Source organism: Sciurus carolinensis, chromosome 11, assembly GCF_902686445.1.
Source record: "Sciurus carolinensis chromosome 11, mSciCar1.2, whole genome shotgun sequence".
Lineage (NCBI taxonomy): Eukaryota > Metazoa > Chordata > Mammalia > Rodentia > Sciuridae > Sciurus > Sciurus carolinensis.
The window spans coordinates 2,037,744-2,043,769 of record NC_062223.1 but is presented as its reverse complement, the minus strand read 5'-3'; positions in this window follow the sequence as shown (position 1 = coordinate 2,043,769).

Here is a 6,026-nt window from a genome sequence, read left to right as displayed (position 1 = left end):
GCCCTGGTCTGCCCCTGCCCCCAGCTCCCTGCATCTTGCTCTAGGGCCCCAGGACCCCATCAGATGAGGCGGGAACTTGGGTGGAGCAGGGTGGAGGTGCGCAGGGATCAAGCCAAGCCCCATTGTTTAGAAAAGAAGGAACTGACTTCAGCTCCGGGAGCAGGGCCTCCCACCCCACCCGGACTTCCTGCTCCCTAGCCCTGCCGGAGCGGACTTTGTCACCTTATTTGGAGATTGAGAAGCCATGCTGCCTTGTGGCCTGGAGATCGCAGTCTGGAACTACAGCTCTGAGGGTGGAGAGTGCCTCTGCAGCCATTCATCACCACTAGAACTCACCAAAAGAAATGCCATTACAGGATCTGCGTGCTCTCCACCCAGCTCTCCAACTGCCCTCCCACGTTCCCCGGCCACTCACCCATCCACCCTTCCACTCCTCTTTCATCCATCCATCCCTGAATTCATCCTTCCACTCCTCCATCTGCCCATCCACCCATTCATCCATCCACCCATCTGTCCTCCCATTCATCCATCCACCCATCTGTCCGCCCATTCATCCATCCACCCATCTGTCTGCCCATTCATCCATCCACCCATCCATTCATACACTCATCTATCCATCCTTCCACCCACCCACCCACGACCCAAGCTCCCTCTCAGTGTGCATTCAAGGCACCCTCTTGAACACGTTCAACCACCCACCCTTCCTATCGTCTGTACTTCTAGTTGTCTCTATCCACCATTTCATGACTCGTTCATCTACTTTATCACAGACTCCTTCTTCTGTCCACCTGTCTACTCATGCCATCTACTTGTCCTTCCATATACTTATTAATCTAATTACTTGCCTTTCCATCCATCCATATCATTTGCCCCCTTGCACCAACTAATTGATTCATTGGCACTTTACCTCCCTATCTCCCTAGCACCCTAGCATCCACTCATCCGGGCTCACTTTTTTTCTGTTCATCTACCCATTCACCACACATCCATTCATGCACCATTACCTCACCACCCAGCAAACAGCCCATATATCCTCACTTCCACTACTTTTCAGTTGTCCTCTAATACATTTATCTACCTACTACCTTCTTGCCTAACCAACCATCCATTTACCCATCCATTCATCCATCCATCCATCTATCCACCCACCCACCTACCCAACCATCCATTTACCCATCATCCATCCATCCATCCATTCACCCACCTACCCAGCCATCCATTTACCCATCCATCCATCTATCTGTTCATCCACCCACCTCCATTTCCACCACAAGTTTTTAACTTCCCTATTTGATAACTGGAAGCCCATTGCTAAGAAAACTTCAATAAATTCCTTTGCCATGAAATACAATGCTGCCTCATTTTCGCCTCCTGCTTCTATGACTTGCAGCTTTGAGCCATTAGCAGGCATGTCAGACCAGGGTCAGGACGTAGGACTGTTCCTTCAGGACCTTCTATTGTCCATACTGGAGATGATGTAAGCACACAGGCACTCCAAGAGGCTGAAACCCCAGTGATGGCATGTGGGGAAGGGTCTCTTCTGGTTCTGTAAGACCTGGAAAAGTACTATTCTCTGGTCCCGTTTGTGTCTGTACAATGGATCCTCAAGATTGTCATGAGGGTTGATACAGAGAAAGGCTCTACTGGATACGTTTGATGAATTTCCTCTCCTCTCTCTGACCTGATCTAAAGACCTCTGAGGCTAAACTACACCCTTAAGCCCTAAACATAAGGAGTTTGATGTGGCTAATACTGGAATGGACACAAATGCTGGAATGACAGGAGAAGGGGTCAAGGGGTCCAATGAGTCAAGGTGGTGCGTTCCAGGGGGCCCAGTCCCTAGTACCACAGTAGCCCCCACTGAGACATCTGGGCCCAAGGAGGGTTTCTGTGGTGCAAAGTGTTGGACAGCATTGGAGCTTGCTCCCTGAGGTCACTAGTAGCCCTGAGCTTGGCAGGGTGGGCGGCCTGCATTACTGGATCTGGCCTGAGCCCCCGTCTTGGACTCCAGCTCCTCAGCCTCTCAGGTCATCCTAAACCTCCTGCCCCGGCCCCCTTGAGTCTTCAGGGAACAACTTCCTCTAGCTTCTCCCTCCTTCCAGCCTCCGACCTCCATGGCAAGTAGGGGCCTAACCCAGGGGGATGGTACTCTAGAACTCCCTTGTTACTGGTCCCCAAAACTTGCCTCCCAGTCTCCCACTCAGTGGCCACTGGGCATCCAGAAGTAAAAGAGTCCTGTGAAATAAACTTCTGACCCCTTGCCTGTAGCTAGCTGATCCCCAAAACCTGAACCTCAGGAACTCAGCAAAGCGCATGGGGCTGGGTGGCTGGCTGCAGCTGGGCACTTGTCTTTGAGGCTTTGAGCTTCAGGAAGGGCTGTCCAGGGTGGATGGAATGGGTGGGGTAGACCAGAATGGCCCAGGAGGACCAGGAAGGGTGCAGAGGGTCCCAGTTCCCTGCACTCGGCAGTCTCAGAAATGGGCCTCGGGTACTCCTCCTGTACTAGGCAGGCTTCCTGTCTGGCCCCAGGAAGTGACCCCTTCCACCCGCACAGATGGCGATAAGAGGATAACAAGGCAGCGGTCCTGGCACCTGCCCTAGCATATTCCCTGGTATTCTGAGCAGCCTGGGACTAAGGGGCCACCTTGGCTCTAAAAAAACTTCCCCACAGAGGGGGCTTCAGGTTGGCTTGGAAAAAACTGGCACAGGGGTCCTTGTGGTGAGGGTGGGGCACAGCCTCACTCCACCTGGAGACTCAGTCATCCTTGGTTGGGCATACGGAACTGGCATGCAGTAGGTGCCCAATAAACGCATAGATGAATGAATGGAGGAGGAATGGATCTGTCTGGACTGGAAGCAAGCTGACTTAGTGGCAGGAGGGATGAGAGAGCAACCTAGGGTCTCTCCAAGGACTCCCCTGGGAATACAGAGTGCAGGGACTGGGTTCTATGCCCCTGCCCAGCACCCCCACTTCTGTGAGGGCTCGGGCCCTCTGCCTCCTGGCCTGGGTCAGAGGAAGGATGTCCCGAGTCCTAGGCTGGGTCAGACCCGGCCTCTCCCTGGCCTTGATGCTTCCTGTGCTCAGCTCTTCCTTCTACAGCAGCGCAAGGATGAAGGCCAACGGGGGCCTCCCTCGTCGCCCAGAGCCTGCAGTCTTTACTGTGGCTGCCCCGGTGTGAGAACAGCTGGGACCCCTCCCTCACACTCTGCACCCAGGCTCTGCCCCACCACCCTGCGCTTCAGGAACTTGTGGGCCATGTAGCGTTCCAAACCCCCAGAATGCAGTGCTCAGGATGCGGATGGCCTCAGGCCCAGGAGTGTGTGTCCGGCAGGCCTCGCAGGCATCCATGGGGTCTGCGTGCGCCAGGGACTCACAGCTCAGGGAGCAGAGTCTGTGGATCAGCCCTTGAGACTCAGCAGTATTTGCCAAGCAGGGGACTGAGCAGACACTGGGCACCTGAGACAGGGCCCTGGACCTTGGGGGAGACTGAGGGGTAGCCCAGGTGCCTGGGTGGGTGATTGCGGGTCACCCAGGAAGGTCCTGCAGGCGTGGTCTCGCTGAGCTGTGGGGGTGGTCTGCTGTCCACAGAGTGGGAGCTAGTAGGACGTGTGGGTCTCTCGCTGCTAGAGTGGCCAGCCCATGGCCCCTCGGCACACGTGCCCTTTGCAGGGCTGCTGTGACATGCGGAATGGGAGTCCCCCGGGCACAGGGCCACAGAGGACTGGGTGAGAGTGGGCGTCAAAGAGCTGCAGGCTGCAAGTGAGGGGACCGTGGGAAGGCGGCACCAAGGGGTCACTGTCTCAGGGTGGAGCAGGTCAGGAGAGCCCAGGGCCTCCCCTGAGTCTGCTTCTCATGGGGCTCTGCCCCGTGATGAGGTAACAGCCTGGGCCTTCCCTGCCGGAGGCCACCAGCCAGGGCTGGAAGCTGTGTTTCAGGGCTCCGGCAGCAGCTTCTGCCAGCAAAGGAGGCGGGCGCCCGTGGGGTGCCCCTCCTTGGCATTTGCCTCCCTACTCGGCTCCCTTCCCTTCCCCCATCAGCATCTACGTCCCAGCCTGGTCTAGAGCTGCCCAGTGCCTGCACAAGTGCCCTGACCTCCTGCGGCTCTGGGCTGGGCAGTCTGGCCAGTGCAGCGAGAGCCGTGGCAGGCCAGGGAGCAGCCAGATCAGCCCCCACCCTGCAGGCATCGTCTCCAGCCCCCTGTGCGCATTTCCGAGGCTTCAAGGTGGGGCCCCTGGGTCGGGCACCAGTGAAGACAAGAGTGCACCCCTCCCTGCCCAGCAGTGTGGTGGTCACAGGATTGGGTCAGGGAGAGGGGGTCTGTGACCCCAGCCTGCCTGAGTCCTCCTAGCCTCTCCTGAAAGTAGGGAGCTCTGGGCTGGTCAGACTCCATTCGTCCTGAGCCAGCATGAGTGTTTTTATTATCGTCACTGAAGCCCGTGCGTAGTGAATTAATTTCCTGATGTAGTAAACATTTTGGAAGGCCAAGATCCTCTCCTTCCTGTCTCTGTGCCAGCAAAATTCCGCAAGCCAAGCTTGTCTTTTGCAGAGCGCAGGAGACCATCCTCCTGGACGTGAGATTCCTGGGACTCGGAGACCCTTCTGGCTCCCTAGAGTCTCCCCAGTGTGTGGAAAGAGTCCATCAGAGGGGTTCCCCTGGGGTGGGTGGGACCCCGTGGCTGGCAGGGCTTGTTGTGGGCGGTGTTCCTGGGGTACAGAGCTGCCAGGGCTGGGTGAGCAGGGCAGGAAATTCTGGGTTCCAATCCCAACCGTTTCTTGAAACTGCGTGTCCCAGACTGAGGAGTTCCATCTCTCTAGGGAGGACCCCAAGGCAGTGAACCAGTGGGGAAATTTGCCCTCTGACCTCTGACTTCTGGGGGAGTTCTGTGGCCAGGCGTCTTCTGGTAGGAGAAGCAGTTCTGGGGAACTGCCCCCTGGAGGAGCAGACTTGAGGCACAGCCCAGGTGGCTCTAAAGGCAGGCCTCGCGGCCCGTCCCTGGGGTCATCCCTGCATCTCCACTGACCATCGCAGGGCTCCTCCAGACCCAGTGGCCTCTGGGAAGGGGTCCTCCACATTCTGAAGGTCGAAGCTCTGTCTAGGGTGGTACTGCTATGGCTCGGGGTGCCCACCTTGCCTTGGAGTCACCCCCGGGTCCCAGGACCTCTTAGGGATATGGAGCTGGGCCCCCGTCATTGAGACCATGTGGGCTGGCCTGCAGATCCTGCCACCACTGTCCCGCCGTGTTCTCCAAAGGACTCGGGGTGGTGTGGTGCAGGTGAAGAGGAAGCAGGGCAAGAAAACTGCATGATGACTGGAGGGACGTGTCAGGGGTTGGACCCGGCAGCCTGTCCCCGCCCAGCACCTCCACCTGTGGAGGAGGGTCATCTGCTGCAGTCTGGCGTGTCCACAAGCATGAGTGAGGCGTGTGCACACACACGCACATGCACACGTATGCATTGCAGCCATGCGTGTATGCAATCACATGCATGTACACGCATGTGCGGGCTATTGCATGTGTGTGTACACGCGTGTGCCTCGGTCATGGCATGGTCTCTGCGCCCCTCGCCAAGCACTGTCCATGTGGCTGCCTGTTTTCCTATTTGAGTTTGGCATTTTTTGCTGCTGAGTGGGGGGCCGTGGTTTGGGGGAGGCTGGGCGGTGGGGGAGGGGTTGTTTATGCCAGTCGTCCATCCAGGCTGCACATTCTTGTGGTTGTCTCTTTAACATGGTAAAAATTTGGGAAATTTCTAAATAAAACAAAACAAAGGAAAAACATTTTCAAAAGGATTTCAAAATCCATGCTGCTGCTTCCCCAGGAACTGGAGCCATGGGCCGGAGACGCCCTGTGAGGGGCGGAGCAAGGACTCCTAAGGACCAGCACCTTCCAAAGGGCTGGCTGTCCGCTGAGCTCCCCACCAGAAGAAGCATCCAAGACATGGGAGCTGCTGGCAGGCCTGGCGCTAAGGTGCCAGCCCTCGGTGGCAGGAGTCCATGACACCAGACCTGCGGGTTCCCATTGCCAGGTAA